This window comes from Adiantum capillus-veneris, chromosome 9, assembly GCF_014529385.1.
Source record: "Adiantum capillus-veneris isolate H3 chromosome 9, ASM1452938v2, whole genome shotgun sequence".
Taxonomy (NCBI): Eukaryota; Viridiplantae; Streptophyta; class Polypodiopsida; order Polypodiales; family Pteridaceae; genus Adiantum; species Adiantum capillus-veneris.
Genome location: NC_140939.1, coordinates 115,816,618 through 115,829,539, shown reverse-complemented (window position 1 = coordinate 115,829,539; position 12,922 = coordinate 115,816,618). Strand labels below are relative to the sequence as shown.

General features: G+C 42.2%; 1 pseudogene; it reads left to right on the top strand.

Moving 5' to 3' along the window:
• Window positions 1–1,038: 1,038 nt before the first annotated feature.
• Window positions 1,039–12,922, top strand: part of LOC147451032 (uncharacterized) — a 19,706-nt pseudogene continuing 7,822 nt past the window's right edge.

Below are 12,922 nucleotides of genomic sequence, written 5' to 3'. Positions count from 1 at the left end.
ATCTAGAAAGATGATGATATCAGGCATAGCATCACTACCTTGAAAGAGGGGTAGCTTCAGTTTGATGGCTCCTACGGGAACGTCTTGTATTCTTTCTTTGGCTAGAGCATCTGCCTCCTGATTTTCTGCTCTAGGGACGTGAAATAGTTTCACTGCTTCAAACTTCCTTATAAGATCCTTAACTTGGTGTAGTTGACCAAGTAAAACCTGATTCTTACAAACCCAGGTGCCATTTATCTGCCTTATCAAAAGTAAAGCATCGCCAAACACATTTAGGCGTTGAATTCCTTGTGAAATACATTGTTCCAACCCAAGAATTAGGGCTGCATATTCTGATTCATTGTTGGAGTGGGAGTGTAATAACTGCCCGATGGAGAATACTCTTTCTTGTTGCTCATTGAAAATGACTATGCCAGCTGTAGATTGGTCCATTGTTCTCTTGTATGCTCCGTCAAAGAAAAGAGAGTGAGATCTTTCTAGCCTAGGACTCTCTACCATTGGTGTTTCTTCCTTTGCTTCCGTGTTGACCTTCAGTTTCTTCTCATAATGGCGATGAGTGAGAATTCCCGCTAAACTAGCCCTGGTGGAGTTTTCTACTTGCATGGTGTAGTCAAACTCTTGTAATCTAATTAACCACTTAGAAATCCTAGATGAGACATCCATGTGTCGCATTACATATGGGAAAACCTCCTCCATTGTCAGGATTACAAAGGGTCTAGGCAAGAGATAGGAGCGGAACTTTGTGGTATGAAGCACTCCTACAAACGCAGCCACCAAGAATAAGGCAAGGACCCAGCAAAGTGGGTACCAATTGAACTGAAAGGACCAAGAACAAAGCATCATATCAGGAAACATACCGAAGATCCCTTTGAATTATTGGAAAAAATGTATCAGGAGGCAGAAGCTTTAAAGCTGAAAGAAGCCCAAGAATCAGAACGGAAAGCTAAGGAGGCGACGGAGCAGCAAAAACAAGCCGAAGAAGCAGCCGCACAAGAAGAAGCAACTGCACAAGGAGAAGCACAACATGAACGAGGTGATATGTCTCCTCGACCTTCTTCACCTGCTTCAGAACAGCATGATCACCCGATGCCGAGCCCATCACCTTCACCAGCTAAAGCAACAGAAATTAATCCCACAAAGGAGACAAAGCCTAAACAAAGAGAAGCAGCTGAATCTGCAGAAGAGGCAGCTACTACACAAGAGCAACACAAAGAGCAAGAACATAGCAGAAAGGGCATCGAGTCTTAAACAAGAGGACACCACAAAGTTTGAACAAACAAGAGAACAGGATTCCGAAGAAACCCCTTGTACCTCTACACAATATGAAACAGCCGAGGCATCCATAAGGCCTTAGGATTACAAAGAAGAAGAAGGCCAGCCACAACCTCAAGCACAAGAACAACCAGCCACCATGACGCAGCTGAGAGAGACACAAGAGACTATAGAAACATCTAAGCAGCTAGCACAAAATGACAATTGGCAATCTAACAATGAGGTAATCTAGCAAGTCAACGAGTATGCCAAGCAAATGCAGGACATGACGGAAAGTCTCCAAACAGCAACACTTAGCCGTAACACAAAGGCTAAAGAACTAGAGATGGCGTTTGACGCACTCCAAGGAGAGCTAGATGATAGATTAAATGTCATCACCAATCTACAAAAGTAAGTGCAGGAATTGAAAGTTGAAGCTGAACAACATCAGCTAGCAAGGTATAAACAGCAAAAGGAGATGGAGGAGCTTGGTGACCTACGTACAAAGTTGTCAGATGCTTGCAAAGCAAAAGATGAATAGCTGACAGAAGCTACCAACGAACTTCTAGATACAACCATGTCAGTTCAGAAGATGCAAGACAGTTAGATGTAGCGAACACCTCCCTATAATACTAAGAGCAGAGAATAAATGATCAGGCAACTTTCTTGCGGCAAATACGAGAAAATTCCATAGTATCCTCGATCAAAGGAACGTACGCGGTCTACAAAGCATTAGAGAGAAAGAACAAAGACCTTGAGCTGGAGCTTAAACTAGAGCAGTCTCAGGGTAGAGACCTGGCGTTAATGCGGGTGCGGGGTGCAACGAGAAGAAGAACTACTAAAAGAAATAGCTGAGCTTAAAAGAGTCAACCAGCTGCTAAGAGATGGACGACCAAAAACTCAAGAAGAGGCGGGAACTTCAGAGCACCACAGATAGAGATCCCCTTAGTTTCATTCGTTGAGATGGAGACATGGCCAGCAGAAGATCTAGGTAGCAAGGAGGAATTTCATGTATAAATAAAAGAAATTGATATAGTACCAATGGTCCATATGTCAAAAGCTGAGGAAGATGCACTGAAAGAAAAGATTACACAAAGGTGGATGAGCAGTGGAAGGCAAAAATGGATTGGGAGTTGAGAGTTTTTATACTCTGTGAATGTTGTTCAACTTACTTCCCATCAAATCAATGCACAATGGCATCAACAATCCCTACCATATCCTTTGATAAAGGTGGAGTTGCTCCAAAGTCAAAGAAAGGCTTTACAAAGACATGCAAATAGAAGGTGCATATCAAGACCACCCAAAGTGGAGGCTGAGCTGGTTCTGTTTACAAGAGCACCTGCTGCACTTCAAAAAGATCCCACTTTTTGTCCTGTACCAAGGGTAAGGACCTGGCAAGCACATGAGGCAATAACAAAGAAGCGACCAACCTGACTGAACTTCCCGAGATTGCCTGCTCCAAAAAAGGGACCGTCGATAGAAGAGTACAAGGTGAAAACCCTAACGGGCGCCATGTCCTTCTTCAAAAATCTACCAGATCTATCATGTGCAATGCTATATAAAATCTCTCAAATGTTGCTCACATGCATCAAAGTTTTCCATTAGGCAGAGCAAGCAGGTGCCCCATGGATGTCATTCCTCACAGGTAATAAAGGTTTATGCTACAAACCCAGTGGCCAACCTTCCGAAGAAGTCCTCTATGAATTCTACGCCAGATGTATGTTCTTACCTTCTCACAATATATTGGCATTTGAGGAAGCATTCTACACAGGGTTCTTCATCAACCTAACTTTGAGATTTGTAAGCTACTCAGCATTGGAACTTAAAAACAGATTAAATATGCAATTTTTATAGGTGCCAGATAAAGAAAGAAAGATTAGATACAAAAAGGCCCTAAATGCGCTTAAAGACCGCCTCGCCAGCCGTCAACCCAAAGACTACATCAGCCCATAAAGCTGTGTCAAGGGATGACATAGGCAAGGAGGGGGGGAATGTTAGTAGCAATCTAACTTGGATACCATTTTTTGGAGCTCTTATTGTAAAAACACTTATTATTTTTTACAAATCGAGAATATTGTAACTCCTATTTTTTTGTATAAACCTTGTAATTGATGTGCCGGGGCTACAAGCTTCCAGATTGTATCAACTTGTCATTACCTATCTCTAGTTAGAGCTCCCAGATTATTAGTTTTGATAACCAAAAACCTTGGCTAAGGTATAAAAACCAATTTTTGTAAGTTATTATTAAGTTTTGGATAATGAATACACAGTGTGAGCTAACGGCGCTCACTTCTCTCCTTCTTGCGCTTCCTACTCCCTCCCTGGTTGTCACATTGCAGTCGCATTTGTTGCATTGGAACCGCAGGTAAGAGCTCTACGCATTAACGTAAATACTTCACGATATTTCATAGCTGTTGGTGTCACCGACCCGCAGCCTAATTTCATCATAAGTAGAAATTTATACTTCAAAATAAAAAATTAAGCATAGGCGGGGTATTGGGGCATCATTGCTAAGCATTTAGGTTCATTCTGGGGAAAAAAATGACTAGGTCAAAAATCCACTGCTGTTAATAATCACGATTTTGGCACTTGACCTAAAGTGGGGTTTGAGACCATAAGCATGTGCGCTTAGGTCTTATAAACATGTCCTAGAAGTTTCGTTACGTTTGGATGTCATTTGATGCTATACCGGATGTGATTTGTTTGCCGATGAGCGATTGGCTTTTGGTGATTTCAGCCACTTGAGTGTAGCTTGAGTTAGATTCGAGTTGTTTGTTATTTTCTAAGAGATTGAAAACCTCTTGTAGCCTTTATGCACTAGTCGAGTCAGCTTCATCCCATGGATTGACAATTTAATCGTGGTTCTTGCTAAATCTATAATAAGATAGGAGTGAGGCTAGACACCCATCCCACACGTCTGCTCTTTAGTCCATATCATACTTCCAAAGCAGAGTGACAAGTTCTACTTGATGTTTGGGAGACGTCGTCACCACAAACATGATCCTAAGCATGCATCTATACTAAGGATAAAGGTGGAGGGAATTCCGGCTCCCCGCCCTGCCACATGGCATCTCCCGAGGAGTCAGGCGGGCTCACGGTGGAAAATTCAAAAATGTAATAAACAAATCACCACTAGCCGCCTCTTGAGTAGGCACGCTTGGCAAAGCCCAGCTGATCAAAGCGAGAGAGAGAGAGAGAGAGAGAGAGAGAGAGAGAGAGAGAGAGAGAGAGAGAGAGAGAGAGAGAGAGAGAGAAGGGAGGTGTGTAGCCATCACCTTCCCGGATTAGGAGAAATATGAACCTTGCATGGGCCTTGTAAGGAATCCTAATTTTTAGGGATTAAGGCTAATATTGTGTAGGGTTAAGGGGACAAGGGCATTCAAGAAGCTAGTTTTGAGTAGACTTTTCTAGCCTTTTTTTAGACACATGTAGGATGTGGACCTAAGAGGTCACTTTCTCTCTCTAGCTTTTGAAAAGTGAAGGGAGTAAAGGGGTGTGGCCACATCAGCAAAAACGTGGGTCACTAAGAGCCAAAATTTGATTTTTTTTCAAAAAAGTTATTTTTACTTATTTTTGACTTAAAATTCCCTCCCAACATATATACACATCAAAAAATCATTTTTTGACATTTTTTTAAACCTACAAACACTAAAAGTCTACTTAAAAAAAAAAAAAAAACTTTGTTCTCTCCTCCTCCTTCCTCCTCTCTCCCTGTCCTCTCCCTCCCTACCCCCTTCTCTCCTCCTCCTCCCCTCTCTCTCCCTCTCCCCCCTCTGTCCCCTTCTCTCCTCCCATGTTCCTGTCCTCTCCCTCCCTACCCCCTTCTCTCCTCCTCCTCCCCTCTCTCTCCCTCTCCCCCTCTGCCCCCTTCTCTCCTCCCATGTTCCTCCCTCTCCCTCCCCCCTCTTTCTTTTCATTCTTTGCTTCCTCACGCAACAACTGCCATGGTGCTCACGGACATCACAAATCGTATCCCTCCACCACCATGTACTCCGCACAACAAAAGTGTACATATTGCTTGTCCGCGGTGTTTGCACCGAAGGCCGCACGTGAGGGTGAGCAGAGGTCATCCCAAGATCATCATACTGTCGGTGAGACGAATGTGTATGGTTCTTCAATATCTTGGGAGGGGAGAAGTAGGCTTGTTAGGCTATTGCAATTGGTTGTGTATGGGTGCAGGTGCTTCTTTGCATTCGTGGATGCACAAATGTCAAGCTCTTCAGCTCAAAACAGTGGCATTACAAGAAACAGTGGGTGCAGGTTAGAGAGGTCAAGTGTCACTACTTTTCCTCTAAAACAACCTTCTTTGTTACATCTTGCAGGTAGGTGCTTCAAATCCATCATTATTAGAGGTGGGTAATCTCATCCTAATGCAAAAATGGCTCAAGGAACTAGCATAACATGAAGCTTTTACGGTGGCACAAAGCTCTCCTCAAGCAATGTGGCTCCCACTACACCAAAAATCACTATGCTAACATGGAGAGATCCCTAGTAGGACAATACAACAACTTTTCATCAGCAGCACACCCTTTCCTAACATGAGGGCACCCCCACCAAAGATATTTTTATATGATAGGTCACCCCATGAGCATACCATGTCATGTAATGGATGTAAGAACTATGACTGCACTACCCCTTGGAAGTTGTTCACGAATGTATGTTTATCAAAGTTAATGAGAAGAAGTTGGACTTTTTTGTTTGTTGATGTGTAAGAGCACTCTTGGTCTACCATATTTTAGATTGTTTGATAAGTTAAATAAGATTTGTAGTCATTTAAAGTATCATTTTTTTTTTGTAAGATTGTACATGAGAAGACATGATAAAGTACAAGATATCTTGACGGAATAAACCTCGATGAGATTCCCACCATGCACTTGTGACACCATACCTCTCCTTGAACCCTTTGACTTCTATCGTTGTGGGGAGTCCAATGGGGGGCTATTTTCAAATTTTTAGCATAACTTTTTTTTGAAGGAAATTTTGGTTATTCTAAAGTTTATACACAGTCTAGGAGTTCATTCTGATTGTTTTTCTTCAGTTTCAAATTTTGACCGAGTACACTCCTTGGAAGCCACTTTTGAAGGTGTTAAGGCGAGATTTTGGGAAAGTTTTGTATGTAGGAAATACAGTCCTTAACACAATAAAAAACAACTGGTTCTTTGAGTATATTCAGATTCCATGGTTTTAATGCTCGTTGGAGCCCGTAGATTAAGAAAAAAGTAAAAAATGTATGTTTTACATCATTTTTAAATAAATTGTCAACTTGCACATTGATTTTTGGAGAATGCTAGCAAGATATGATTTTTTCTCATCACATGATGGTCGAAGAACGCGATGAGATGAACAAATTCATGTGAGACAAGCCCAGACAGATTCGGAGCCGATTAAAATCTAGAAGCTGTTGAAAACAACCAAAAAGTTCAACACTTTAAAAAAAAAAAAAAAACCTAACACTTGAATCATGGCCATGCATCAAAAATATGCTCACACGGTGAAGGAGGTGCTTCAAAGCTATGGAAATCAGTATAAAATGCAAGCAATAGCGTTGGAGGCTATTCAAGAAGTTGTAGAGGCTCACATCATTTCAGATGACTTTGCAATGACAAAATGATTTAGAGTTGTGTCTACTGTCTCCATAGTGATTTGGCTTTTCGGTTTATCCATGTGTTTTAAGTTAAGTGGTTTTGGCCATGAAGAGTTAAATTTAAATCAAATATTAACATTTTTGCCATCCTAAGGGGCAAACAAAGCTAGAAAATGCAAAAAAAAGGGTGGCCACAAGGGCGCGCAGATGGCCCATCCAGCAGTTTTGGATGGCTCATCTGTGCGCCCTTGTGGCCACCCTTTTTTTTGCATTTTCTAGCTTTGTTTGCCCCTTAGGATAGCAAAAATGTTAATAGCTGATGAAACCATATGTTTATGTAGCATGAGACTAGATTTTTATATTGTCCAATGTGATTTGGCCTTTTGGTGCAGGGAACTAGTAAGTTGAGTTGAAGGAAAGCATAATGTGCTTGAAAAGTTAAATTTTACATTCATCTCACCTTTTCCAAGGTCATGGAGTGCAACAATAGCCTAATTATGCAAAAAAAAGGGTGGCCACAAGGGCGCGCAGATGGCCCATCCAACAGTTTTGGATGGCTCACTTGCGCGCCCTTGTGGCCACCCTTTTTTTGCATTATATGGCCTTGTCTGCCCCTTATAATAGCAAGAATGTTAATATTTGATGAAACCAGATGTTTATGCAGCATGAGAGTAGATTTTTATACTGTCCAATGTGATTTTCCCTTTTGGTGCAGGGAACTAGTAAGTTGAGTTGAAGGAAGCCATAATGTGCTTGAAAAGTTTAATTTTAGGTTCATCTCATCTTTTCCAGGGTTCTGGAGTGCAGCAATAGCCTAATTATGCAAAAAAAGGGTGGCCACAAGGGCCCACATATGGCCCATCCAGCAGTTTTGGATGGCTCACTACGCGCGCTTGTGGCCACCCCTTTTTTTGCATTATATGGCCTTGTCTGCACCCCAGGATACCAATTTTTTTTTAGATTAAGTGAAAGCAAATCTTTATGCAACATGACAGTACAAATTCCACTTCTTTTCACTCAGATGTAATTAGAGCTCCTCCCCCTCCCCCCCCTTTCTTTGTGTTCAAAGGTCCGGAGCATTCACTATGTAAAATTTTCCTATATCACGTGCGTTCACTAGAATGGATTAAAAGTACCCCTTATAGGCCTTATCTACACATGTTTCTGCAACTTTACAAGAATATAAAATCCCTTCTATTGAACACATGTGCTATGTTACATATACTTTAGTGAACTCCCCATGTCAACGGCCTCACAAATCATGTGCACTAAACATTAAACACTAGAAATCGACCAAACAAGGAGCCAATTTTTACTTCCTTGTGTCCACCTAGTGTTCTTGTGAAACATTGCTAATGATATATATTCAACATCCCCAAATGAGGACATCTTGACAAAGTTTATGATCCACTTTAATAAGAATAACCATTAATGATTAAACTGAAATCAAAATATTTCTTGAATTTCTTCAAGGTGGAGTGATTAAGACTTGCGACTTGAATCATCGTACAGGCAAATCAAAATATCCATAAAAGTAAACAATATTTCTCAGATCTGTATGAAACTTCAGTAATCTAAATTAAATACTCTCACTCAATGCGACACCATTTAACAAAAAAACATATTTATATTGCATTTATAGAGGAATCCAGCCTCATGAAAAATAATTACAAATGGAGACAATGTTGTTGCTGTTAGGCTTATCTTACAAGTATTTGTCTTCCTTATCTAGAGATTCATATACACTTGAGTATTTGTGTGTCTATGACACTAGGGAAGATAGTAGTACTATATGGATGGCTTCTATGAGAGCTCCTAGAGAGTCCCTATTGGTTCAAGATTCTAAAAAACACCTACTATTCTTATCAAAATCTTTTAACATTGTAGTGAAAGGTTCCTCAAGGAACAAAAATAGAGTGATTTCCATCTCTGCACATGGTTGCTTGCTCATGTCCTCTTAAAACAAGTTGAATCTGTAAGTAAACAAAAGATTATGTGAGCACAAAGTTATAAAGTACAAAATGATATCATTCCAATTATCTAATGACAATTATACGAAGAATAAATTACAAGAAAAATCTTTGACGACTCTCCATAGATAACACAACTTACTTACATTGTGAGACTCAAATCACATGCTACACAACTATAGATGGCGCACCAAAGTCATCAACAAAATAGCACCACCCAGTGTTATGAGGTGTGAAGCCTAAACACTGAAATCCATAAAGAGGTTAATTCTCTCCAGCATGATAAACTTAAAGATGGAGATGATGTTAAGCTCTGAATGTAAGCTACAAGGGTAGTTTTCTTACCATTCTATCTTTATGTTGGAGATGAACCCTTGCAATGCCCACGCGATATTCACACCTTCTATTGTTGTGGTATGCAACTCATGTGAGCTCATACTTTTTCCACCTTCGGGAGTAGAGGTTTCCATGTAGTGTGAGTGAATGAAAGTAGAAGGAGTAGAATCTTGTTTCATGTTGTAATGGAGATGAGAGAAGGGAGAGGAGCTAACTTGGTGTGAAACTATGTGGTGGGTAAGGGGAAGAGATGGAGGAGGAGCCTGCTTGGTGCTACAATGGAGGTGGGAGAAAGCTAGCAGAGAGATAATGATGGACTATAGGGGGTGCATGTGGTTGTTGCAGCAATGGAGAGCTTGGAAAAAGGTTTGTAGAGAGAGAAAAACACTTTTTAGCTATAGAATAGGTTTGGAAAGACTTTGGAGGGTGAAAATGATGTTTTGATTTGTTTTTAAAAAAAAATCAATTTTTTGGATTTTTTAGTGCACGTTTTTAACTTTTGAAGGTCAAAAATACTTTTTTGACCATGAAATAGGTTTGGGGACCTTTTAAGGAGGGAAAACTTGAAATTTGAAATTTTTTGAAAATTTGAAATTTTTAGTGTATTTTTAAATCCGGGCCAAAAAGTGGGGGAAAAGAGGTCAAAGTGGTCCCCCCCCCCCCCCCCCCCCCCCCCCCCCCCCCTCTTTCCCCTAGCCACCTCCCTTACCTTCTCACTAGGTAAGAGACAATTAAGAGGTGTAAGGCTACCTTGTCCCCCTACTTTTTTGAGGGTATAGAGTGTGTCCACCACCCTCTTCCTATTGGCTGACCTCTAATTAACTTTAATCCCAAAGGGCCCCTAGAGGGTTCATATTTTTCCTAATACCTTCCTCATTGCGCTGCAGGCTCACGGGCTCATCGCCATCGCTGCTCTCTTCCTCATCGCCATCGCCATCCCTAAAACCGGCTCATCATGGGCTGCGGGCTCACGGGCTCACATGCTCATCGCCATTGCTGCAGCTCAACCTCATTGCTACTGCCATTGTTGCGGGCTCCTACGGGCTCATTGCCATCCTTGAATCGGCTACTGCAGCAGCTCACCCTCATCATTGGGCTCATCGCCATCCCTAAACTGGCTACTGTAGTAGCTCACCCTCACCATTGGGCCCATCACCAGCTCACCCTCATCATCGGGCACATCACCATCCCTGAACCGGCTACTATAGTAGCTCACCGTCATCATCAGGGCTCATCACCATCCCTGAACCGGCTCACCCTACCCGGCAGCTCCTCGCATCGCGTTGCATCATCGACAGCTCCTCGCATCGCGCTCCATCACCCAGTAGCTTCCTCATCACGCAGGTTTGCTCTCTCTCTCTCTCTCTCTCTCTCTCTCTCTCTGGAACGAACGAACGTGTGTGTGTGTGTGTAGGAGACTGCGACTACGTACTAGGCTTGCACGTCTGTGAGAGAGAGAGAGAGAGAGAGAGAGAGAGAGAGAGAGAGAGAGAGAGAGAGAGAGAGAGAGAGAGAGAGAGAGATAGATAGATAGATAGATAGATAGTTCTATTATCGTCCTGGGAGGTCAAATATGACCTATGGGACCAAATGAACATGTCACGTGGTGTGAGTGGAGTTCATAAGTGACTCTCGATGCTCAAAAATGGTTGAAATGAGCGTCGCAATAGAGAGTCCACATCGTGGTTGGGAGAGGAAGGTATGTAGGGAGAGATCATGGCTGAATATATGGGGAAAAGAGGACCTAATGTGGTCAAAAGCTGAGCACTCAAGTAGTGTGTGGTACTCACTCTCTCGCACTTGACGAGGGCATAAGGTGCAAAGTCGATGACACTCCTCGCCAATGTCCCAACGTCCTGTCTCGCAGCGTAGAGAATGGGAGCTAAGACGAATGGAGGCAATGGTGCGGATCGCACTCAACGGGATGGGCTCAAGGATGTAGGAATGGGTTCGGTTACCTCGTTCCGAGAAGAAGAAAGATTTATAGTTTGGGGCAACGTGTGTGGTGTAATGGCTGAAGCGCGAACCTCCGGATTTCTCCCAAGCCGTGATACATTGGCGTTGTAAGAAGGCCTCATTAACTTGGGAGTTGATCGACGCATCCTTGACCAAGTGACATGCATCCCATCTTCCAAACCATTTCTTGATATCAAGCATCCACCCCGAACTTAGTATTTTGCTCTTGCATGTCTTTTGAACCATTTGACTTGCTTCATATGCGATTCTAGGAAGTCGATGCAAAGGGCTACGTTGTGTCTTACGCATGTACTCCACAACCCTTTGCATGCCCAAGACCTCAATGGGAAGCAATCCAGACTCAAGAAGTAAGAGCATGTAGGGTGTTTGTGTCTTGACTTGGAGAAAGTTGGTGAGAAAACGCTTTTGGACATTCTCAAACTCTTTCCAAGTAGACTTCCCGATGCTTCCACCCCACACCTCCACTCCATAAAGAAGCACCGGTGTCACCAATGTGTCAAAGAGGTACTTTTTGAGAGCCCAACACTTGATCTCTCCTGCATTGCACATGTTCTCAAATGCATAATACGCCCTCTTTCCGGCTTCCAAGCGACGCATTGCACAATCCTTCCATTTATGATTGGATGGAACCTCAAGGCCAAGGTACTTGAAGTGATCTACCACTTCAAGTTTCTCATTGTTATATACAATGCATGGATTTTCATCATTGAGGGTCTTTACAAGCATAACCTTGGTTTTGGATCCATTCACGATCAGCCCGCTATGTAGGCAAAAGCGTTCCAAGACACTCATAAGCTTTTGTGCATCTTCTAAGGTATGTGCCAAGAGCACTACATCATCGGCATAAAGCAAAAGCATGATCACCGCATTTCCAATCTTAACCTCTTCTATGCCTTCTTGCTGCATAAAGTCAAGAACCATGCATTCCAATTCATCAATGAGTAGCCCAAAGAGGGTTGGGGAAAGTGGGCATCCTTGTTTGACACCAATAGTGCTTACAAAAAATTCTGAAATTCCATCTCCCATACGTAATCGACATATCACTTTTTGGTAGATGCGAAAGATTGCATGCATAAATTCTCTCGGCACTTGAAGGCTTTGCATACGTCTCCAAAGATTTCCTCACGGTACCATGTCAAAAGCTTTCTTGAAATCCACAAAGCAACAATACAACTTTTTTCCTTTCAATCGAGACGCTTCCATAAGAACTCGAAGAGTGACAAGGTGATCAATAGTGCTATGATGCTTTCGAAAACCTGCTTGGCCAAGTGCACGTTTACCATTCTTTTCAGCCCATTCACTTATCTTCATCTCCATGATACATCCAAATAACTTTGCCATTAGAGAACCAACCATTATAGTGCGATAGTTGTTCACATTGTTTACATCTCCTCCTTTGTGCAAAGGTTTGATCCAATTTGCACTCCAATCATGAGGCATGCCATACTGAAGTGCAAGGTTAAACATATCGCATATCCAATATCGTGTTTTCTTGCTTGTCCATTTAATCATTTCAGCCTTGACACCTTGAAGGTCACCTGCCTTACGAGTAGCAAGTTTCTCAAGCGCGCGGCATACATCTTCAATGGTAAAGAAGGGAGACATAAACGGAAGGGAGCTACAACACTCCATCTTATCAACATTGGGTTGCTCATAGAGATTCTTACAATGCATATACATATCCTCAAGAGTCAAGTCACCAAAGCTCTCAACGCGCTTGCCTTTTAGATTTTGCCAAAACTTGCCACATGCATGTGCTTTCTCTTGTGCTAAAAGAAGTTGTTTTTCGACTTCCCACCTTCTC